This window comes from Choloepus didactylus, chromosome 3 (assembly GCF_015220235.1).
Source record: "Choloepus didactylus isolate mChoDid1 chromosome 3, mChoDid1.pri, whole genome shotgun sequence".
Taxonomy (NCBI): Eukaryota; Metazoa; Chordata; class Mammalia; order Pilosa; family Megalonychidae; genus Choloepus; species Choloepus didactylus.
In genome coordinates, this window is record NC_051309.1 from 4,650,517 (window position 1) to 4,675,686 (window position 25,170).

A 25,170-nucleotide genomic window follows, 5' to 3' on the forward strand; every position below is an offset into this window, starting at 1 on the left:
GCCTTTTCCCCACCCCCTTATCTTGCCCGGACACTCCCTGTTGCCAGTGCAACTCCCATCACCACCAGTGCGCATACATTGTTGCCAGACACCGTTGCCAGAGCAACTCCCGCCCCTTTTCAAACAACCTCCGTGCTCTCTTAGAACCAATCCTAACCTCTGCACCCTCTCAGAACCAATCCTAGCCTTTATCCCCGCAGCATTGACTTGTAACAACCCCCGCCCTCTATGCCAGCCTATATAACCTGTGCTCACCCCTAATAAATTCTCTTGGCTTCTTCATCCTCAAAGAACCGTGTCCTGCCCGTTCCTTCTCGCCGCCCTCCACACCTTGCACGCCTCCGCCGGGGACCGGGCCCAGTCCCCCGCCTCGCCCTCGCCTCCGGGAAAGAGCCCCCGCCGCCGGTACCCTCCGAGCAACGCCGAGAGCCGAGGGTTCAGCAACCGGCCGCCCCCCCCCCAGATAAATCAACTGCGACCGCAGAACAGGTAGTTTCAGATATAGATTACAGTTAGCACCTGATATTACAAGGAGAATAGGTCAAACCTCAGTTGTCCTAGGTCAAGCAAACTGCTGTGTGCAGTGTTCAAGGCACTTTGGGGCCAGGGACTCCCACAGAGGTCCCTTGTACCCCAGAAAAGGTCATGTTCTTTGCATTCCTGTGAGTGCAGACCTGTTGTGGTTGGGAGCTTTTGATTAGGTTGTTTCAATTGAGCAGTTGGTTCTTAATCCCTTTACTGGGGTCCTTTATAAGAGGACAAATCACATCCAGAAGTTAAGAGATGAATTTAAGAGAGGCTCATGGAGAAAAGCCCCAGAGAAGCTCAGAGAGGACCCACAGAAGCTCAGAGAGGAGGCCACTGGAACCAGGAGGTGAAAGCAGCAAAACCTGGGACAGAAGGACCAGCAGACCCCAGCCATGTGCCTTCCCATGTGACAGAGGTGTCCCAGGTGCTGGCAGCCTGTCTTCAGAGTCCAGGTATCATCCTGTTGCTGCCTTGAGTTGGGACTTTTTCACACCCTAAGAACTGTAAATTGAAAGTTAATAAATCCCCATTGTAAAAGCAAACCCATTTCTGGTATATTGCATTTCGTCAGCGTTAGCAACCAAAACAGATTTTGGTACCAAGAAGTTGGGTCCTGTGATTTGCAGAAACCAAAAATGCTGCAACAACTTTATAAGTGGATCAGGGGAAGACTCTGGAAGAATTGTGAGGAGCTTGATAGAAAAGGCCTAGATTCAAGAAAAAGTAGGTAGAAATATGGACGCTAAGGTTACTTCCAATGAGGACTCAGACAGAAATGATGAATGTGTCATTGCCAACTGGAAGAAAGGTGACCCTTGTTTTAAAGTGGCAGAGAATTTGGCAAAAGTGAGTCCTGGTGTCACATGGAAGGCAGAATTTGAAAGTGACGAGCTTGGATATTTAGCTGAGGAAATTTCCAAACTAAATGTGGAAAACGTAGCTTGGCTTCTCCTTGCAGCTTATAGAAAAATGAGAGAGGAAAGAGATAAGCTGAAAACTGAACTCTTGGGTACAAAGAAACCAGAAATTGATGGTTTGAAAAATTCTGAGTTTCCAGAAAGCAAGTTCCCAGAGGATAGAGCCCTACATGAGTATTTATTGAAAGTGGAACCAGTAAGCCATTTCAGTGTGAGTCAGGTTTGGAAATGCAGTTATCCAGAAAGGATTTGTGGGAAGTCCTACTGCCTGATGGTTGGGACTCCTGTGTGCTGCATGTGAAACTGACAAGTTTGTTGTAAAATCTGTATGAATGAAACCATTGCCAACCTGGACTAAAAGGGACAGAAAGGGGGTATATTGAAGGAAAAATGACTTCAAAGGCAGAACCATGGAAATTGGAGAAAAGATGCCTTGGGCAGGGAGAATGGACCCACCCATGCACGTGGAAAGAGTGAGTTTGCCCTGGAGCTCGCAGAGGGTGGGCCTTCTGCATTGATGCTCAGGGAGCGTGCTCCCTCCTGAGGCCTCAAAGAGGGTGGAGCACATTCCCTGGGGATTGGGGAGAATCTGGCCACCACCCCACTGTTCTGAGGGGGTTGAGCCTGTGCACTGGAGATGGCAGAGAGTCCAGCTGCCACCCCAATGCTTGAGGAGGGTGGAGCTGAGAGCATGGCAGTCTCCCCAATGTTTGGAGATGTTGGAGCCATCACCTGAGTGTTTGGAGAGAGCAGGACTCCTGTGTAAGCCCTTGGAAAGGGTGGGGCTACCACTGTACCAGGCCCTGAGTACAAAACATCATTCTATGGATGACTTGAGGCCTGGAAATCTAATGATGTATGCCCTGCAGATTTTTGGAACTGTTTGGGTCCTGTGACCCCTGTTTTCTTTCCAATTTCTCCCTATGGAAATGGGAATGTTTATTCTATGGCTGTCCCTCCTTTGTATACTGGAAGCAGATAGCTTGTTCTAAGTTTTGCAGGTCCACAGTCAGAGGAGAATTTTGCCCCTGGAAAGACCACACCTGTAAATGATTCTGATGAGACTTTGTGCTTAATACTGTTACTGAAATGATTTAAGCCTTTGTAATACTGTGATGGAATGAATGTATTTTGCATATGAAAAGAACGTCATTTTGGGATCCAGAGGGTGTTGTGTGCTGGTTTGAAGCTGTTATGTACCCCAGAGAAGGCCATGTTCTGTTAATCTATTCCTGTGGGTGTAGACCTATGGTAGGTGGGACCTTTTGACTAGGTTATTTCAATTGAGGAGTTGCCTCAAGGTGGGTCTTAGTCATCTGAACAGACTCCTTTATAAAAGGACAAAACACGTACCAAAGCTTCGAGATGAAATTAAGAGAAACCTATAGAGAAAAACCCCGGAGAAGCTAAGCGATGACCCACAGAAGCTCAGAGAGGAGCCCACTGGAACCAGAGGCTGAAAGCAACAAAACCCAGCAGACCCTGGCCATGTGCCTTCCCATGTGACAGACGTGTCCCAGATGCCAGCAGCCTCTTTTCAGAGTCCAGGTGTTGTCCTATTGATGCTTTGAGTTGGGACTTTTCATGGCTTAAGAACTGTAAATTGTAAGTTAATAAATCCCCATTGGTAAAAGCCAATCTGTTTCTGGTATGTTGTATTTCTTCAGCTTTAGGAAACCAAAGCACCAGAGAAACTAGGGAACTCCTTGCCTACGCGCTGGGAGCTGGTGGGGGGCGAGGGAAAGCAACTGCTGCAGCTTTGCCTGGGAAAGTCTGGATGCTGCGAGTTTCCTAAATGCAAGTCCCGTCATGCTGATCAGACCTGGGCTTTGGCCAACTTCAGCAGCAACTGTTCTACCCACTGTGTTCCAGGCCCTCAGCCGATGCCAAGATTCTTTCAACATTTACATCCTTTGGTTTGAATGTGTTAAGTTTATAGTAAAAAAAATTTTTTTCATTGATTTATGCCAGTTATGTTTGTCCATGGAGACCAAAGCTTTAGCCTCTTCTATGTGCATCTTATACAAAACCATATTAGTATTCTACAACTCATTCCCCGGTGTGATTTTACGAGGGAAGGGGGTTGGTGCAACGTGGTGGCCATGCAAAGCTGTGGCAGTTCCATACTTGACATTCAGTCACTGTCGCCCATCCCAAGCTGGGGACATGGCGATGCCTTTCCAACCACCCTTCTATGGATTCTGAACCATAGAGAGGTGGTGGTAATGGGAGAAAAAGGAAGAAGGGGATGGGGAGAGACAAATGACCAGAGTTTGGGAGCAAAGTTTAGATTTAACTTATGTTCAAATAATCTCAGTGACTAAAAATGAGCAGAGAATGGGTGTGCCAGATGGGGAGGAGTAGGACAGATGTTGAAATGAACACATGTGGAGGGGGCAGGGTCTGATGGCAGAGCTCCAGAGACGCAGGCTCCCTCCATCCCCTGCCATTCATACCCTACAGTGCCAGCTCCTGGCATCTTTACCAGGATAGAGCTCACAACGCAGGTACAAAACCCAACTCCTTTTCAGGTCCTGGCAAAACAGCCCTTTCTTCCTCCTTCACCACCACTCAATAAATCTCCCTGTTCACTTGATGCTACCTAGGTCCAAGGCATGCTCCCTGTCAGTCACTGGTCAGGCAGGGTCCTGCAGGCGGGGGAGGGACTGAGGGTTGGGGGAGGTGCTGGAGGATGGACCACAAATAGCAAAAGATGGGTCCTGAAGTCTAGCCTGGGTCAGAGCTGGAAACAAGCCCTAAACCAGCCACCAGTCCAGGGAATTAAATGGAGACTGTAAATAAATGAGGCCTGGTCCTGCTATGGGCCAACCCCGGCGAGCTGGGAGGGTAGAGAGAGGCAACTGTGAGGAACAGAGAAGGAGACAGATGGGGAGGGGAGCCTGATGACATTCCCAAGGCTAGGAATGTGTTTTTTATGTGCTGTTCATGTACATTTTGTGGGGCTGCCCTATCCTAAATCGAATCGACAACAAATGGTCACTGGACTCCCTCTTGCCTCTGCAACGCCGGCGCCATTGCTTCCCTGAGGCCTCCCGGCCTCTCACCTGTGCTAGTCCAGCCCGCGCCCCTGGACTCCAGCTTTCGCCCACCCCCCAGTGTCTGCTTAGAGACGACTACTCCTTCCCTCTCACTCCTGCAATGGATGCAAATGATTTCAAGGTGGAAAGATGTTTTTCTAATGCCAGTAAAACATGGGAAACTGACGATTATTGTGATTATAGTAGAAATTGGGCCCTAAAGGAGGTGTGATTTCTTTAATGAATAGGTACGTTATTAATCTGAACAGTATCTCTGTACACCTGAAAAATAGCCTGTATTTTGTTAGACCACTATTGATATGGTCTGCAGGCAACCTTGGAGGCTTCTGTGGATTCAGGCACCCCCTGCAATGATGCCAAAGACCCTGAACTGGAAATGTTGGCCCATGCTGACAAACATTCCAGTGCTGAGCATGGCATTTGCAAGGGCCTAGGTGGTTTTTCTGTCTTCCTGCATTTGCACCAGCAAGGTCTCACTGATAAGAGACCCTCCTTATAAGTCTGTTTTGAATAAGCATGATAACTATGAAGGAAGTGTTGTCATGGAATTCAGGAGAAGGTATTTTGGGGTAGAACAGGAAAAAGAATTTCCAAGTATCTGCAGAGCATCTCCATCCAGATGTCCTACTAACATCTTAAATTTGACACATCTCTAAAACCCAGCATGTTATCTTTCACTTCGTTACTGCACTGCCCATCTTCCAATTCCCTTGAAATGGCAAAACTTTTGACTCCTCCTCGTTTTATATATGATGATTGCCAAGTCCTGTTGACTGTATCTCTGTAAATTTCATAGATATTACTAATTATGTGTGTCTTAGTTTAGAACCCCCAAACAGCACAAGACAAGGATTTGGGTGCAGATAATTCAATGTAGACGCTGTTTCAGGATACAGGAGTGAGGAAGTGGGAATTGTGAGACAGAAAGGAAGAAAAGCTAATAAAGGGATGGATTATTGTGCTGATTACCGCGCTTGCATTGCGCTCAAGTCCACTGGGGACCCTCGGAAGAACTGTGTAGAACCATGATTCTCAAAACTTTAGTGAGCACTTGGGAACGCTTATTGACTTGGCTATTCCCAGGCCCCAGCCATGGAGTTCTGATTCAGGAGCTCTGGGGCTGGCTCCAAGAATCTGCATATTAAACAAATATCCCAAGGGCTTCTCATGCAGGAAGGTCCACTGATCACCCTTTGAAAAAGCCTGGTGTAAACTGCATCTCAGAACCATGATGCTCAGAGTGGGACGGGGACTCTCCCAGGGCCCTCAGCCCGGACTGGAACGAGAGGCGGCTGCAGAGCGCCCTGGGAGCGCTCTGGGAATCAGCTTCCCGCGGACCCGCACAGCCCCGGGCAGCTTCGCAGCGCCGACGCGTCCTCTGTTTCCCAGGCGACGGGGCAGCGGGCTGGGCGGCGCGAGGCGATGGCGTCAGAGAGGGGCCGGACCGAAGCCGAGAGGCGGCGCCTGTGCCCGACGGCGCTGCGCCGTGGCGGGTCCTCCTGCGCCGGGAGCCAGTCGTGCGTGGGGAGGCGACCCTCGAGCGCCGTGGTGAGTGCCGGGCTGCGCGGGACCGGCGCGTGGAGCCGAGGGCGCGGTAAGGGCCGGGTGCTCGGGGCCGGGCAGGGTGGCAGGGACAGCAGGCGCCAAGGCCGGGGTGCGCGCGGGTCTGCTGCGGGTTCCGAGCGGGGCGGTGCTGGGAGCCGGGCCGGGGAGGCCGGCGGGCGAAATGGGAGCCGTTTCGCGGAGTTTGGACTCTGTCCGAGGACGCCTGGCAGCTGGTAACTAAGGGTCGAGCGATCAGATCTGCACTTTGGAGTCTTCTCTCCCACTGCCGCGGGGAGAATTGATAGGCTGCAGCTGCTGCCACAGTAACGGGATCGATAGTTACCAGGGGCTTTTCCAGGTGCCAGTATGGGTGAAGTAAGGAAATCATCCCAACACCCCAGATGCTAGACCAGCAGTGCCATGTTATCCTCATCCTCTAGGCACCCCCTAGAAGTGAAGTAACTGGCTAAAGTCACCCAGCTAGTAATGGTGGGCTTTGTCCCAGGCAGCCTGGCTTGGGAGTGAATCCGTGTTTGTAACAGCTGTGTGGTAATGCAGGGATGCTGTGACCCCAGGTGGCATGGGGCTACAGGGCACATATGACAAGGATATTATTCTGATATGATATGAAATCTTCACCTTCTAGACAGAGTACTCACACGGTTAAGAAAAACTTTTGATAATCTTTCATGAAGAGCAGACCAACACATTATTTTAAAAGAGAAAACTAATCTCCAGTTTTATTGGAATACAGTTTGACAACAAAAGCTATTTTTAAAATATTTAAAAATATTCCCATTCACAAACCTTCTACAGCTTTCCTTATTCATACAGGCTTTGTCCTACACATTCTTGAGGATAAAATAGACCATTTTCTTTTAACAAAGCACATCTTGTGTATTTTACAAACCTGCATACTTTAAGTTACCAAAAAGATCTTTGATACTGTCTTTAAACAGCTTACAAACTATAAATATTTTTAAAATAAAGTTTTGTCAAAATAATAACTTAATTTCATTAAACATAACTTACTCTTTTTTTTTTTTTTACCATAATAAAGATCTAATAGCTATAATGCTAGCTTATTTTATCAGTAAACTTGTAAAAATTTAGGGAGAACATACTATAGTAGAATAGAATTGTATTTGTTTGATTCAAAAAGTCATCATAAAACCAGGTGTTCTGGTTTGCTAATGCTGCCGGAATGCAAAACACCAGAGATGGGTTGGCTTTTATAAAAGGGGGTTTATTTGGTTACATAGTTACAGTCTTAAGGCCATAAAGTGTCCAAGGTAACACATCAGCAATCGGGTACTGTTCTAGTTTGCTAATGCTGCCAGAATGCAAAACACCAGAAATGGATTGGCTTTTATAAAAGGGGGATTATTTGGTTACACAGTTACAGTCTTAAGGCCATAGCTTGTCCAAGGTAACACATCAGCGTCTGCTCCAGAGTTCTGGTTTCAAAATGGCTTTCTCCCAGGATGTTCCTCTCTAGGCTGCAGTTCATCAAAAATGACACTCTCAGTTGCTCTTGGGGCGTTTTTCCTCTCTTGGCTTCTCTGGTGCAAAAGTCTGCTTTCATTGGCCATCTTCAAACTGTCTCTCAGCTGCAGTTACTCTCTCTCAGCTCCTGGGCATTCTTCAAAGTGTCCCCCTTGGCTGTAGCTCCTCTTCAAAATGTGCTCTCAGCTGCACTCAGTTCCCTCTGCCAGTCAGCTCATTTATATGGCTCCACTTATCAAGGCCCACCCTGAATGGGTGGGGCCACCCTCCATGGAAATATCTCATCAGAATTATCACCTACAGTTGGGTGGGGCACATCTCCATGGAAACACTCAAAGAATTTCAATCTACTTAACACTGATAGGTCTGCCCACACAAGATTACATCAAAGATAATGGCGTTTGGGGGACATAATATATTCAGACTGGCACAGGTACCTTCACTGGAGGATGGCCAATGGTGTCTGGAACACCTCTGTTAGCTGGGAAGGCATGTGGCTGGTGTCTGCTCCAAAGTTCTGGTTTCAAAATGGCTTTCTCCCAGGACCTTCCTCTCTAGGCTGCAGTTCCTCAAAAATGTCACTCTTAGTTGCTCCTGGAGCATTTTTCCTTTCTTAGCTTCTCTGGAGCAAAAGTCTGCTTTCAACGGCCATCTTCAAACTGTCTCTCATCTGCAGTTCCTCTCTTCCCAGTTCCTGTGCGTTCTTCAAAGTGTCCCTGTTGGCTGTAGCAAGCTCACTCCTTCTGTCTGAGCTTATATAGTGCTCCAGTAATTTAATTCACACTCACCCTGAATGGGTGGGGCAACACCTCCATGGAAATTATTGAAACAAAGGTCTTGTCCACAGTTGATTGAATCACATCTCCATGGAAACACCCAAAGAATTCTGTATTAGTTAGGGTTTTCTAGGGAAACAGAATCAATGAGAGGTGTCTCTGATTATCAAATTGTAAAAGTGGCTCACGCAACTGTGGGTATGCACGAGCCCAAATTCTGTAGCGCCGTCAACAAACTGTCAACTCCAAGGAAGATGTCCGATGAACTCCTCAGGAAATGAACCAGCAAGTTCGAGGAACTCCTCAGGAAATGAACTGGGATCTTCAAAGAACGCGTTTGATGAACTCCTCAGGAAACGAACCGGCAACTTCGACGAACTCCTCAGGAAATGCTTCACTGGGCAGCCGAAGAAGTGAAGGTCCCCCATCTGTCTTGCTTATAAGTCTTCAACTGATTAATTGGATTAAATCCAGCCAGTTGCATTCTCCCATTGTGGAAGGCACGCCCTTTGGTGGGTCATCAGTCACAGCTGCAGTCAACTGACTGATGATCCAATAAACCAGCCTGTTGGTTTACTAACCAGCCTCCAACGTCCCCACAGCAATTGTTAGGCCAGTGTTTGCTTGACCAGACAGCAGGGTCCCCTGGCCAAGTTGACACATGAACCTAACCATCACAGATTCCAAAATCTAATCAACACTAATATGTCTGCCCACATAAGATTGCATCAAAGATAATGGCATTTTGGGGGACGTAATACATCAAACTGGCACACCAGGAATAGGACTAGACTTTGTCACTGCGTTAGTTTTTTTTTTTTTTATCTTCATTTTATTGAGATATATTCACATACCACGCAGTCATACAAAACAAATTGTACATTCGATTGTTCACAGTACCATTACATAGTTGTACATTCATCACCTAAATCAATCCCTGACACTTTCATTAGCACACACACAAAAATAACAAGAATAATAATTAAAGTGAAAAAGAGCAATTGAAGTAAAAAAGAACACTGGGTACCTTTGTCTGTTTGTTTTGTTTGTTTCCTTCCCCTATTTTTCTACTCATCCATCCATAAACTAGACAAAGGGGAGTGTGGTCCTTATGGCTTTCCCAATCCCACTGTCACCCCTCATAAGCTGCATTTTTATACAATTGTCTTTGAGATTCATGGGTTCTGGGTTGTAGTTTGATAGTTTCAGGTATCCACCACCAGCTACCCCAATTCTTTAGAACCTAAAAAGGGTTGTCTAAATTGTGCGTAAGAGTGCCCACCAGGGTGACCTCTCGGCTCCTTTTGGAATCTCTCTGCCACTGAAGCTTATTTCATTTCTTTTCACATCCCCCTTTTGGTCAAGAAGATGTTTTCCGTCCCACGATGCCAGGTCTACATTCCTCCCCGGGAGTCATATTCCACATTGCCAGGGAGATTCACTCCCCTGGGTGTATGATCCCACGTAGGGGGGAGGGCCGTGATTTCACCTTTCAAGTTGGCTTAGCCAGAGAGAGAGGGCCACATCTGAGCAACAAAGAGGCATTCGGGAAGAGGCTCTTAGGCACAATTATAGGGAGGTCTAGCCTCTCCTTTGCAGCAACCATCTTTCCAAGGGTAAAACCTATGGTAGAGGGCTCAACCCATCAAACCACCAGTCCCCTATGTTTGTGGTCATGTTAGCAACCATTGAGGTGGGGTAGGCGAATACCCCTGCATTCTCCACAGGCTCCTCAAGGGGGCACTACATATTTTTTTCCTTTTTTTTTTAATTTTTTTTTTCTTTTTTAAATCAACTGTATGGAAAAGAAAAAAAAAATTAAAAAAAAAAACATACAATAGAAGAACATTTCAAGGAGACCATAACAAGGGAGTAAGAAAAAGACAACTAACCTAAGATAACTGCGTTACTTACAACTTGTTCCTACTTTACCCCAAGAAAGTTACCTAATATAGCATCATTTCTGTGAACTTGTTCCTACTATATCCATCAGAAATTAACAGACCATAGTCATTCCTGGGCATCCCCAGAACGTTAAATAGCTTATCTGTTCTTCTTGCATTATTGTTCCCCCTTCCTTACTTGCTCTCTATTGCTAGTTCCCCTACATTCTACATTATAAACCATTTGTTTTACATTTTTCAAAGTTCACATTAGTGGTAGCATATAATATTTCTCTTTTTGTGCCTGGCTTATTTTGCTCAGCATTATGTCTTCAAGGTTCATCCATGTTGTCATGTTTCATGAGATCGTTCCTTCTTACTGCCGCGTAGTATTCCATCATGTGTGTATACCACGTTTTATTTATCCACTCATCTGTTGAAGGACATTTGGGTTGTTTCCATCTCTTGGCAATTGTGAATAATGCTGCTATGAACATTGGCGTGCAGATATCTGTTCGTGTCACTGCTTTCTGATCTTCCGGGTATATACCAAGAAGTGCAATCGCTGGGTCGAATGGTAACTCTATATCTAGTTTTCTAAGGAACTGCCACACTGACTTCCAGAGTGGCTGAACCATTATACAGTCCCACCAACAATGAATAAGAGTCCCAATTTCTCCACATCCCCTCCAGCATTTGTAGTTTCCTGTTTGTTTAATGGCAGCCACTCTAATCGGTGTTAGATGGTATCTCATTGTGGTCTTAATTTGCATCTCTCTAATAGCTAGTGAAGCTGAACATTTTTTCATGTGTTTCTTGGCCATTTGTATTTCTTCTTCAGCGAACTGTCTTTTCATCTTTTGCCCATTTTATAATTGGGCTGTCTGTACTACTGTCATTGAGTTGTAGGATTTCTTTATATATGCAAGATATCAGTCTTTTGTCAGATACATCGTTTCCAAAAATTTTTTCCCATTGAGTTGGCTGCCTCTATACCTTTTTGAGAAATTCCTTTGAGGTGCAGAAACTTCTAAGCTTGAGGAGTTCCCATTTATCTATTTTTTCTTTTGTTGCTTGTGCTTTGGGTGTAAAGTCTAGGAAGTGGCCGCCTAATACAAGGTCTTGAAGATGTTTTCCTACATTATCTTCTAGGACTTTTATGGTACTTTCTTTTATATTGAGATCTTTCATCCATTTTGAGTTAATTTTTGTGTAGGGGGTGAGGTAGGGGTCCTCTTTCATTCTTTTGGATATGGATATCCAACTCTCCCAGCCCCATTTGTTGAAAAGACCATTATGACTCAGTTCAGTGACTTTGGGGGCCTTATCAAAGATCAGTCGGCCATAGATTTGAGGGTCTATCTCTGAATTCTCAATTCGATTCCATTGATCTATATGTCTATCTTTGTGCCAGTACCATGCTGTTTTGGCAACTGTGGCTTTATAATAAGCTTCAAAGTCAGGGAGTGTAAGTACTCCCACTTCGTTTTTCTTTTTTAGAGTGTCTTTAGGAATTCGAGGCATCTTCCCTTTCCAAATAAATTTGATAACTAGCTTTTCCAAGTCTGCAAAGTAGGTTGTTGGAATTTTGATTGGGATTGCATTGAATCTGTAGATGAGTTTGGGTAGGATTGACATCTTAATAACATTTAGCCTTCCTATCCATGAACATGGAATATTTTTCCATCTTTTAAGGTCCCTTCTATTTCTTTTAGTAGAGTTATGTAGTTTCCTTTGTATAGGTCTTTTACATCTTTGGTTAAGTTTATTCCTAGGTACTTGATTTTTTTAGTTGCTATTGAAAATGGTATCTTTTTCTTGAGTGTCTCTTCAGTTTGTTCATTTCTAGCATATAGAAACATTACTGACTTATGTGCATTAATCTGTATCCCGCTACTTTGCTAAATTTGTTTATTAGGTCTAATAGCTGTATCGTCGATTTCTCAGGGTTTTCCAGATATAAGATCATATCATCTGCAAACAATGACAGTTTTACTTCTTCTTTTCCAATTTGGATGCCTTTTATTTCTTTGTCTTGCCGGATTGTCCTGGCTAGCACTTCCAGCACAATGTTGAATAACAGTGGTGACAGCGGGCATCCTTGTCTTGTTCCTGATCTTAGAGGGAAGGCTTTCAGTCTCTCACCATTGAGTAGTATGCTGGCTGTGGGTTTTTCATATATGCTCTTTATCATATTGAGGAAGTTTCCTTCAATTCCTACCTTTTGAAGTGTTTTTTATCAAAAATGGATGTTGGATTTTGTCAAATGCTTTTTCAGCATCTATTGAGATGATCATTTGATTTTTCCCTTTCGAATTGTTAATGTGTTGTAGTACATTGATTGATTTTCTTATGTTGAACCATCCTTCCATGCCTGGAATGAACCCCACTTGGTCATGGTGTATGATTTTTTTAATGTGTCTTTGGATTCGATTTGCAAGTATTTTGTTGAGGATTTTTGCATCTGTATTCATTAGGGAGATTGGCCGGTAGTTTTCCTTTTTTGTAGCATCTTTGCCTGGTTTTGGTATTAGATTGATGTTAGCTTCATAAAATGAGTTAGGTAGTGTTCCATTTTCTTCAATGTTTTGAAAGAGTTTGAGTAAGATTGGTGTCAGTTCTTTCTGGAAAGTTTGGTAGAACTCCCCTGTGAAGCCATCTGGCCCTGGGCATTTATTTGTGGGAAGATTTTTGATGACTGATTGGATCTCTTTGCTTGTGATGGGTTGGTTGAGGTCTTCTATTTCTTCTCTGGTCAGTCTAGGTTGTTCATCTGTTTCCAGGAAATTGTCCATTTCCTCTACATTCTCCAGTTTGTTGCCATACAGTTGTTCATAATATCCTCTTATAATTTTTTTAATTTCTTCAGGATCTGCAGTTATGTCACCTTTTTCATTCATTATTTTGTTTATATGGGTCTTCGCTCTTTTTGATTTTGTCAGTCTAGCTAGGGGCTTGTCAATCTTGTTGATCTTCTCAAAGAACCAACTTTTGTTGATATTTATCCTCTCTATTGTTTTTTTTTTCTCTATGTCATTTATTTCTGCTTTAATCCTTGTTATTTCTTTTCTTGTACTTGGTTTAGGATTGGTTTGCTGTTCATTTTCTAGCTTCTTCAGTTGATCCATTAGTTTTTTGATTTTGGCTCTTTCTTCCTTTTTAATATATGCATTTAGTGCTATAAATTTCCCCCTCAGCACTGCTTTTGCTGCATCCCATAGGTTTTGGTATGTTGTGTTCTCATTTTCATTGATCTCTATATATTTAGCAATTTCTCTTGCTATTTCTTCTTTAACCCACTGATTGTTTAGGAGTGTGTTGTTTAACCTCCAGGTATTTGTGAATTTTCTAAGTCTCTGATGGTTATTGACTTCTAATTGTATTCCATTGTGGTCAGAGAATGTGCTTTGAATAATTTCAATCTTTTTAAATTTATTGAGGCTTGTTTTATGTCCCAGCATATGATCTATTCTGGAGAAAGTTCCGTGAGCACTAGAAAAGTATGTGTATCCTGGTGATTTGTGATGTAATGTTCTGTATATGTCTGTTAAATCTAATTCATTTATCAGATTGTTTAGGTTTTCAATTTCCTTATTTGCGGGTGACTGAGCTTGTACCTCGACTTACCAGGCCTGGGCCAGGGGACCTGATATCACCCCCTGGGGAGGGTAGTAGGTACGGGCGTGAGTGCCCTCTGCAGCCCCCCCGAGCCTGGGGAGCGAGGTCAAGGCAGCTCCCTTTTCCTCACCCAAAATGCCACTGGCAGGGGAGGCTTGCCGGAGGAAACCGCCTTTCTCCCAACTGCCCTTTCCCCACTTCCTTATCTTACCCACTCACTCCCTGGTGCCAAGGCCACTCCTGCCACCGCCAGCGCGCATGCACCGTGGCCAGAACAACCCCCGCCCCGCTGCAACGGCTCCGGCGTTCTCTCAGAACCAATCCTAGCCCCTATCCCTTCAGTATTGCCATTTAAGGCTGCTTCACCTCCTTTCCAGCCCTGCCCTTCTTACCAGCCTATATAACCTGTAATCACCCCTGAATAAATCTCTCTTTGGCGCATACTCCTACTGGATGAAGAGTGTCTTGTCCTTATCGCCGCCCTCCATACCTTGCACGCCTCCCGCCGAGGACCCGGCCACGTCCTCCGCCTCGCCCTCGCCTCCGGGAAAGAGCCCCCGCCGCCGGTACCCCTTAAGCAGCCCCGAGAGCTGAGGGCTCAGCTACCGGCCGCCTCTCCCCCTAGAAGCAGTAACCGCGACCGCAACTGGTTCCCCGTGTGAGGAAGCGTCTCCACACAACAGTTCGGCAGGTCGCCCGCTCGCCCGGACGCCTCTCCAGCTTCCCGTTTCCTCGCCTGCAAGGTAAGGGCTGCCTCTCCTTCGCCGCTTCCGGAGCCGTGGGAGGTTCACTGCTCCGAAGCCGCTCCTCCCTTCCCCCACGCTCTCTTCGTCCGGTGGGTGTGTGCGCCAAGGAGAGCTCTCTTCGTCCTTTTGTATGCGCACTTCTATGACCCCCGTTCCTCCTAACGCTCTCCCTCTTCCCCTCCATTACTTTGCAGTAGTTCTTTGTATTTTTATTTCCTCATTTGGTGCCGTGTGCCTCTTTGCAACCGCCCCCCCCCCCCGACTACTCCCGTTGCCAAAGGGCACTGCTTTCCGCTCTCGCCGTCTCCTTCGGCCTTGCGGCCACAGTTTATCTCATTCTCTCTGCTCGGTAAACAACTCCTCCTCCTCCTCCCCGCCAGCCGGGCCGGCCCGGCTCGGGAGCAACCCCCCCTCCTCCCCCCTCAGCTATGGGTAATCGTATATCTACGTGTCAGGCACCTCAAGTTCGTGCTCTAGCGGGTCTCCTAGACACGCATCGCTGTAAAGTGTCTGTCCGGCAGCTGCAGGTGTACTGGGACCTCCTGCTCCCCTTTAACCCATGGCTCACCACTTGCCATCTTTGGGACCCTGTTACTTATGATCGCCTTATTGATCGGGTCACCAACGCCATGGAACATGAGAGCAAGCGCTTCCCTCCCGGCTTGCTCCCCACCTTGATAACCATCCGCTCCTGCCTTCAAGGCTCCCTCCCCCCTGATCGAGGCCCCGTTAAATCCAGGGAGGCCCTATCAACCCAGCCAACAGATTCAGATAGCGATATTAATTCAAATCATGACTCGGACACGGAGTCCTTAGTCGAGCAGATTAACAACGCGCTCGAGGTGACTCCCAAAAAGCAAAATAACACTGCGCCACGCCAAGGTGGCGAACTTCCTCCTTCTTCTTCCATCGAGGGGAGGAAATGCTCCGGCGATGACATCAGCCCTAAGCTGGGCCGGAAACCGCATATGCTTTACCCCGCCCTTTCACAGGGCGGGGCTGATCCACCATCTTGTGTCTTAGCCACGCCCACCGTGCCGCCATCTTGCGACGCTTGGGGCCTCCCACTCCCGCCTCCCCCTTCGGCGAGCTCCCCCTCGGAGCCGCTACCGGCAGCTCCTCCCACCCTGCCGACTAACAACCCCTGGCTGCCTTCTACACCTCAAGGCAACTCTTGGGGCAACGCTCCCCCTACCCCCACTTCCGCGCCAAGCCCTCTACAAGCGCGTCCTCCTTTCTCTCGTGCTTTTCGCTGCTTTCCTCTTAACCTTGCGCCCACCCCACAGAAACCGTATGACTGGTATCCCATTGACTCAGATACTATCAAGCAGCTTCGCAGGGCCGTCAGGGAGGACGGGTTAGGTAGCCCATACGCTTCCCAAATACTGCAGGATCTCGGCATGGACTATTGCATCCTCCAAGACTGGGCCTCGCTTGCCCGTTCCATTCTTAACCCCGGTCAGTTTGTTGACTGGCGTGCTCACTTCCAGGCAGAAGCAGCTCAGCAAAGTGAGCAAGACGCAGCCCTTGGAGTCTATCATCCCCCTGAAGCCTATTTGGGCACTGGAGCATTTCTAAATGCGTCTGCTTATATTAATGTCCCTGCTACCTTCTGGACTGTCCTCAGAGGCATCGCCTTACGCGCGTTTGCCAATTGCTCTGCCCGTCGACCTGACAAATTTACCAAGCTCCTCCAGGAGCCAAACGAACCTTTTGCCACCTTCGTTTCCAGGGTTGAAGAGGCCTGTGCTAGAAAAGTCACCGACCCCCAAGCCCAGTTAGCGCTCACCCGCGAACTCATTCTAGAAGGAGCTAACCCCCCCTGTAAGCAAGCCATTCTTCCCTTGCGGGAAAAAAGGATAGATGACTGGGTTCTCGCCTGCAGCACCTTTGATCCAGCTGCCACGTCCCTAGCCCAGGCTGTCTCTGGCGCCGTCACTGCCGCCTTGGCCGCCACCACCGGTTGTTTTAAATGCGGGCAAGGCGGTCATTTTGCCAGGGAATGCCCCAATACGGAGGTCAAACGCCCGCCTCCCATGCAACGCAATGGGCGCCCCCCTCCCACTCCATGCCCGCGCTGCCAACGTGGTTATCACTGGGCGCGCGATTGCAAAAGCAGCCACAGAGACCTTAACGAGAAAGATTTAAAAAAATTCTGCTATCCCTGGTGCCCTGGCGGTAGTCAACACCAAAGCACTGAGCAGGCTTTAAACTCCAAGCGGGGCAAGCCTCAGCCCCGCCCCTAAGAGGCAGCGTGCCGGCCGGTTCCAATAAAACTAATCAATGCTCCAACAATAAAACGCTTCTCTGGACAGTCCCCCTCACTCCAGAAAAACCTACTCGTAAGTTAAAAATAGAGGGGCAATGGTACACAGGCACGCTCGATTCAGGGGCAGAAATCTCTTGCATGCCCGCTCAATATGCCACCATGTGCATGGTTCTTGATGGTCCCTCGGTAGTGGGAGCCACTGGTACCTCTACTTCTCTTCAGGCCATAAGACCCATTAAGTGGGAGGATGGAGAAGGCCACTCAGGTACCTTCCGCCCGTTGTTTCTACACACCATAGACCAAATTTTATGGGGCCGTGACATCCTCGCCGCCTCTGGGGCAGTGCTTACCACGCAGCCCCCCCAATAATGTGCGCCACTGCTCGTTTAACACCTCCAGCGCCCGTTCCTCTGCAGTGGGATACTGAGGAACCTATATGGGTGGAGCAGTGGCCCCTTCCCACGCATAAATTGGTAGTACTCCAAGCCCTCGTACAAGAACAATTGAATGCTGGCCACATAGAACCTTCTACTAGCCCCAATAATTCGCCAGTATTTGTTATTCATAAAAAAACCACAGGGAAATTTAGGCTCCTCAATGATTTGCGGGAAATCAATAAGCATATTCTTCCCATGGGTTCCCCGCAGCCTGGCCTTCCCCATCCGGTAGCCATCCCGGCCCACTATCACGTGGCCACCATTGACATCAAAGACTGTTTCTTTTCCATCCCGCTACATGAGCGAGACCGCCCGCGCTTTGCCTTTACAGTTCCCGTCCCCAATCACGCGGGCGCGGCTAATAGGTACCAATGGAAAGTCCTCCCTCAAGGGATGCGTAACAGTCCGGCCATCTGCCAGATGTATGTTAATCACGCAGTGGCCCCCCTGCGAAAGCGGGCCATGCTCATCCATTACATGGATGACATCTTAGTGGCCTCTGAAGACGCCGAGACGCTTCCTCTAATCCTCAAAGACCTTACCACTAATTTAGCTGACCTCGGCCTTACGATTCAACTCGATAAAGTTCAAATTGTGCCACCATTAGCCTTCTTAGGGTTTAGTATTGATAAAACCATTGCTCCGTCCGCTCCCCAGCTGGACATACCGGACCGGGTCACTATCACTGAGCTTCAACAGCTCTGCGGTCAAATCAATTGGCTCCGCTCTGCGTTGCCGATCACCACAGCGCAGCTACAACCACTCTTTATGCTGCTGAGTGTCCCTGAAGCCCCGCCGCTAGCAATCTCCCGGCGCATTAAGCTCACCCAGGAGGCAAAAGAAGCCATTGCCGCAATTAACAAGGCACTTGCTGCCTGCTGTCTCAACAGGTTCAGCACTAGAAAGGGCAATCTTATAGCACTCATCCTCCCTACGCCCGGCACACCCATGGGCTGCCTGTGGCAGGAAGGCCCTCTACTTTGGGCGCATCCCGCTAAAAGTCGACTTAGGAAGATTTGCCCCGCAGTACGGCTCTGGATCAGCCTAGCTTCAGATCTAGTTACCTTGGCTGTTCATGTATTCGGAGAGCCGCCAGAGAAAATTATTTGGCCCCTAGACACAGGCCAAACCCGCCTGCTTATACGTGACAACCCGGACATGCAAATCCTTTTAGAAGGATTTCAGGGGGAATTCAGCTGCCACTATCCTAGCCATCGGCTGTTACAGGGACTCGCCAAGCTTCCCTTCCGCAGTCCCTTCCATCCTTTCCCCTCCTCTGCACCCATCCCGGGTGCCAATACCGTCTTTACTGACGCCTCCAAAACCCGTTTCGCCTTCCTCTCTTATTCGCAGGACCATCCGGAACCCCGCCTATTCAGTTATGTCAACCTTCATTCGGTCCAAGTGGGGGAAATTCTGGCAGTGTCATACGTACTAAACGCCCACTGCAGCCACCCAGTAAACATTTTCACTGACAGCCTCTACACGTATCAAGTCTGCCGAGTCCTTGCATTTTCCACCTTTTTCCCTGGGAACTCGGCCATCGATAAAGCACTTTCTAACCTCAGAAGCATCTTAGAGCATAGACAAGATCCTTGGTTCGTTAGCCACATTCGTAGTCACTCAGGCCTTCCGGGGCCCTTGGCTAATGGCAACAGTATAGTAGACCAAGCGGTCTCAGCTCAGACTACCCAAGCTATGCTAACTCACACAGCGGCCCCTCCGGGGGACGCTGTTAACCAGGCCAAGTTATTGCATTCCAGGTTTCACTTTTCGGCTACGTCGTTACATCATCTATGTAACCTTCCCTTAGATACCTGTAAACATCTTGTCCGCAATTGTGCAACTTGTGCACCCTTTGCGCCACTTGGCCCCTTACAACCTCAAGGAGTCAACCCACGAGGCTTAAAACCAAATTCTAGATGGCAAATGGATGTAACTCATGTTCCGTCCTTTGGGCGCCTCAAGTATGTACATGTAATGATTGACACCTTTTCAGCTATGTGTTATGCAGTCCCCCTCGTCGGGGAAACGGCCAAACATTGTATCAAAGCCCTGAGACAAGGAATTCTCTTCATGGGAGTCCCCTGGGACCTAAAAACAGACAATGGGCCTGCCTATCGCTGTGCCTCTTTTGCGGCTTTTCTTCCGTTATATAACATCACCCATCATTTCGGCATCCCCTATAATCCACAAGGGCAAGCCATTGTAGAAGCAATCCATCGCCGCTTAAAAATACAGATTGAAAAAGAAAGGGCAATGCTCCCCCAGGCAACTCCAGGGGACCTTGTTATAGCAGCCCTTATTCACCTTAATCTACTCACATTCAATAAGGAAGGGCTTTCGCCCCTACATAAACATTGGGGGCCCTCGTATAGGCCCACCCAGGCCCCGATGGTTTACTGGAAGGACCCGGAGAATAATACCTGGAAAGGTCCCTCCCCACTTCTCGCCCAGGGGCGCGGGTTTGCTTGTGTTTTCCCAGATGATGCAGCACAACCAATATGGATCCCAGGAAGGGCAATCCGGCCCGCCACCAGCAACCACGCGTTCAACGAGACGGGAACGCCGTCGTCTTCGCAGCCTGGTGCACCAGATGACAACAGTACACCTGGGCCTGAACCCCAGTCCGAGCAGAGCGCAGCAGCGGCGAGAAATTAAAAAAATTATACGCCTCTATAAACAGGCAAAACACCATGTCATACACCCTCTCAACCCTCACCCAAGCATAACCTCCCTTCTAATGGTTATGTTAGTTCTTGCCTCTTCTACCCAGGGCGATCCCCACCAGCCTTGGAAGTGGACCCTTGCGCGTTGGAAAGACTCCACAATAATTTTTTCCAACACCACAGCAGGATCTCCCTCCTTCGTCTTTTATGCCATTGATCTGTTTGTCCCTCCTAATCCAAACCTTCCTAGTTATCCAGGCAGCCTAAATCTTCAGGATTATTATATGTGTCCAGCTTCAAATCCTGGAAAATCATACTGCAAATCCCCAACAAACTATTACTGCCCGTACTGGGGGTGTGAAACATTAGCCACTGGCTGGAAACCTTCTGTCCCTGACAAATTTCTAAACCTCGCAGTAATCCCGTATTCTTGCCAAAATTCAGGCTATCGCTATTTCAACAGGTACCCTTGTCCTAAAAAACTAATGCTCACTATACAAAACCCTGCCGATACGTCTTGGCTCTTGGGTAAAACTTGGGGCTTCCGAATTTGGCTATCGGGGTTCGATCGGGGAACCCTTATATTCATAAGAAAGGAGGCAATAAACCAACCAAAGAAAGATACTATTATAAAAAAGCCCTTTAACATTAGTCCCAACAAGGTCATTAACCCTCTTTTTCCACAGCCCTCCAGCCGCACCTTAGCTCCGGCTAAACGCACTTCAACTACATCTCAAACACCACCACCCCAGCTTCCTCTGCCCCCTTCTCGTTATTCCTCTCCCCTCCTCAGCCTCATCCAAGCCGCCTTTACCTCAGTAAACTCCTCCAACCCCAATTTTACCTCATCCTGCTGGCTCTGCCTCTCCACCTCTTCTTCACTATACGAGCCCATTGCCTCCAACCTCTCCTTTTCAGAAAGCACAAAAAACAGCCCCTTGGAATGCAATTGGAATACCTCTGCCGTCCCCCTGACTTTTCATTCAGTCTCCTATACGGGAAAGTGCGTCCGCCCTCGCTCCAGTAACTCTCCCGACCTCACTGCCTGTGCCAGCTACTCATCTCCCAGCAGCTCAGCAAAATTTCTCATTCCTCATAACTCCTCCCAATGGCTCTGCTCCTCTACAGGACTTACCCCCTGTCTCAGCACGAATGTCATCAATGAATATAAAGAAACTTGCCTCCTAATTGTCCTTATCCCTAGGGTCTTATACCACAGCGAAGAAGACTTCTTCCTCCGTCTGGAAAAAACTGCGGCTCCTGCCCCACTGCAAAAGCGAGAGCCCATCACCGTCCTTACAATTGCCTCCCTCCTAGGTCTTGCCGGCACTGGCACCGGAATCGCTGCACTAGCCAGTCAAGGCTCCGCCCTAACTCACCTCAGGGCGGCTGTTGACGAAGACATTCATCACTTACAAAACGCTATTCACCATCTAAAAAATTCTGTCAATTCCCTCTCTGAGGTAGTGCTCCAAAACCGCCGAGGTCTTGACCTTCTCCTCCTCAAAGAAGGAGGCCTCTGCGCCGCCCTAGGAGAAGAGTGCTGTGTTTATGCCAATTCCACAGGTCTCGTCGAGGACAGCCTGAAAAGGGTCCGAGAAGGACTGGAAAAGCGTAAAAGAGATCGTGAAGCCACCAGTTATTGGTCCAGTTTTTTCACTCCCATCCTCCCATACATCCTTCCTTTTCTTGGCCCCTTATTAATAATTATTCTAGCTCTCATCTTAGGACCCTGCCTCATCCGCAAAATTGTCCAGCTTGTAAGAAAACAAACGGATGCCATTTTTTCCTCGTTCGTGCAAATCCAGTATCAGCGACTCGCCACCTCTGACGCCCCCCACTCCAAGATGACAGCCAACCCTCCGCGACCTCAACGCCACCGGTCGACTCGCCAACCGCGAGGCCCTTCTCAATCACCTGAACATCGCTCTCACCTCGAGTTCCAGCTTCTCTGAACCCCTGAACTTTGAACCCCTCACCTTCACCCAGCCCGCTGCAGCGAAGCCATTGTCAAGCGCCCGGGCACCACACCAACACTGAGCTCCAGCCTCGCTGAGCCACCGTCAACCCCTTTTTCCCTTCCCTAACCTCCCCCTTCCCTCACCCTTAGCGGGCCTCTCCGGTAAAGCCTTTTCCTCTAATTAGAAAAGAAAGGGGAATTGCGGGTGACTGAGCTTGTACCTCGACTTACCAGGCCTGGGCCAGGGGACCTGATATCACCCCCTGGGGAGGGTAGTAGGTACGGGCGTGAGTGCCCTCTGCAGCCCCCCCGAGCCTGGGGAGCGAGGTCAAGGCAGCTCCCTTTTCCTCACCCAAAATGCCACTGGCAGGGGAGGCTTGCCGGAGGAAACCGCCTTTCTCCCAACTGCCCTTTCCCCACTTCCTTATCTTACCCACTCACTCCCTGGTGCCAAGGCCACTCCTGCCACCGCCAGCGCGCATGCACCGTGGCCAGAACAACCCCCGCCCCGCTGCAACGGCTCCGGCGTTCTCTCAGAACCAATCCTAGCCCCTATCCCTTCAGTATTGCCATTTAAGGCTGCTTCACCTCCTTTCCAGCCCTGCCCTTCTTACCAGCCTATATAACCTGTAATCACCCCTGAATAAATCTCTCTTTGGCGCATACTCCTACTGGATGAAGAGTGTCTTGTCCTTATCGCCGCCCTCCATACCTTGCACGCCTCCCGCCGAGGACCCGGCCACGTCCTCCGCCTCGCCCTCGCCTCCGGGAAAGAGCCCCCGCCGCCGGTACCCCTTAAGCAGCCCCGAGAGCTGAGGGCTCAGCTACCGGCCGCCTCTCCCCCTAGAAGCAGTAACCGTGACCGCACTTATTGGTCTTCTGTCTGGTTGATGTATCTATAGGAGAGAGTGATGTGTTGAAGTCTCCCACAATTATTGTGGAAACATCAATTGCTTCCTTCAGTTTTGCCAGTGTTTCTCTCATGTATTTTGTGGCACCTTGAATGGGTGCATAGACATTTACGATTGTTATTTCTTCTTGTTGAATTGCCCGTTTTATTAGTATGTAGTGGCCTTCTTTGTCTCGCAAAACATCCCTGCATTTAAAGTCTATTTTATCTGAGATTAATATTGCTACACCTGCTTTCTTTTGGCTGTAGCTTGCATGAAATATTTTTTTCCATCCTTTCACTTTCAGTTTCTTTGTGTCCCTGTGTCTAAGATGAGTCTCTTGTATGCAACATATTGATGGTTCATTTTTTTTTAATCCATGCTGCGAATCTATATCTTTTAATTGGGGAGTTTAATCCATTTACATTCAACGTTATAACCGTGAAGGCATTTCTTGAATCAGCCATCTTATCCTTTGGTTTATGTTTGTCGTATTTTTCCCCTCTCTCTATTAATATCCTTTATTGTACCCATACCGAATCTCTTTAGTACTGAACCTTTCTCCAAGTCTCTCTGTCCTTTCTTTGTTTCTCTGTCTGTAGGGCTCCCTTTAGTATCTCCAGTAGGGCAGGTGTCTTGTTAGCAAATTCTCTCAGCATTTGTTTGTCTGTGAAAAATTTAAGCTCTCCCTCGAATTTGAAGGAGAGCTTTGCTGGATAAAGTATTCTTGGTTGGAAATTTTTCTCACTCAGAATTTTAAATATATCGTGCCACTGCCTTCTCGCCTCCATGGTGGCTGCTGAGTAGTCACTACTTAGTCTTATGCTGTTTCCTTTGTATGTGGTGAATTGCTTTTCTCTTGCTGCTTTCAGAACTTGCTCCTTCTCTTCTGTGTTTGACATTGTGATCAGAATATGTCTTGGAGTGGGTTTATTTGGATTTATTCTATTTGGAGTTTGCTGAGCATTTATGATTTGTGTATTTATGTTGTTTAGAAGATTTGGGAAGTTTTCCCCAACAATTTCTTTGAATACTCTTCCTAGACCTTTACCCTTTTCTTCCCCTTGTGGAACACCAATGAGTCTTATATTTGGACGTTTTATATTATCTATCATATTCCTGAGGTCCGTTTCGATTTTTTCAATTTTTTCCCCATTCTTTCTTTTATGCTTTCATTTTCCATTCTGTCATCTTCCAGGTCACTGATTCGTTGTTCAGCTTCCTCTAGTCTTGTACTATGAGTGTCCAGATTCTGTTTAATTTGGTCAACAGTTTCTTTAATTTCCATAATATCATCTATTTTTTTATTTAGTCTTGCAATGTCTTCTTTATGCTCTTCTAGGGTCTTCTTGATATCCTTTGTATCCCGTACTATGGTCTCATTGTTCATCTTTAGTTCTTTGAGTAGCTGCTCTAGGTGCTGTGTCTTTTCTGATCTTTTGATTTGGGTGCTTGGGCTTGGGTTATCCATATCGTCTGTTTTTTTCATATGCTGTATAATTTTCTGTTGGTTTTGGCCTCTTGGCATTTGCTGAACTTGATAGGGTTCTTTTAGGATTTGTAGACCAATTGAAGTCCTTATCTCTAATTTATCAGATCTACAGCTTCGTGGAGTACACTTTCTCTGACTAACCAGCAGGTGGCGTCCACGAGCCACCTGTTCTCCACAAGCCAGTTCTCCCCTGCTTTGCCTTTGTGGTGAGTGGGGGAGTGAGTCTTGTGGGGTCCAATTGGTGTACCAAGGTTGCGTGTGTAGTTGGTGTTGCCCGCCCTATATATGGGGCGTGTTTCTGGGCAGTCAGGGAGGGGGGGTGGCTCTAACAATCAAATTTCCCTGGTGATCCTGGAGTTTTAAAGCTGCTGCAATAGTCTAATCCTTCAGTTCAGTCCTGCCACAGTTTGTCTCTGCCACTGACCCCCAAGTCCTTGGTATTGGCATATGGCTCCTGAGACTTGCAAGTGGGTCCCTCTTCCAGGCTGTGCACCCCCTGGTCCTCTGTTGAGGGATGACTGTGCTATGTCACAGGTGAGTGCCGTCCCCCCAGGGCGGTTCTGGGCTGCTGGGCTGTGTAGGGAGGCTCCCAGTCTGCTGAAATGATGGCTGAATGGGGCTTTGTTAATTCACGCTGCTCCACCTTCCTAACTCTGGGACAGTCAGCTGAGGTTGCAGGGAAGGCTAATGTCCACGCCCAGTTTTGTGGTGTGTGCCTGTTATTTGAAGCACTTCCATCACACTGGGTTGTCTGGGGCAGCTCTGAGCTATGGGGCTGGTGATGGGCAGGAGTGTTTCCTGTCCACCAGGATGATGGCTGTGAGTGGACACCCCCGTTTTCTTGGGAAGTTGTGGTGTTTAGTGAATTTTCTCAG

General features: G+C 47.8%; 1 protein-coding gene across 3 annotated transcripts in view; it reads left to right on the forward strand.

Moving 5' to 3' along the window:
• Positions 1-5,955: 5,955 nt before the first annotated feature.
• Positions 5,956-25,170, forward strand: part of ACOX3 (acyl-CoA oxidase 3, pristanoyl) — a 102,234-nt gene continuing 83,019 nt past the window's right edge. For 2 of the 3 annotated variants that reach the window (XM_037829313.1, XM_037829316.1), the window contains exon 1: positions 5,975-6,098. The gene's annotated coding sequence lies outside the window, so the exon portion shown is untranslated. Of the gene's footprint in view, positions 6,099-25,170 lie in introns of all 3 variants that reach the window. The other variant, XM_037829314.1, reaches the window with a different exon arrangement.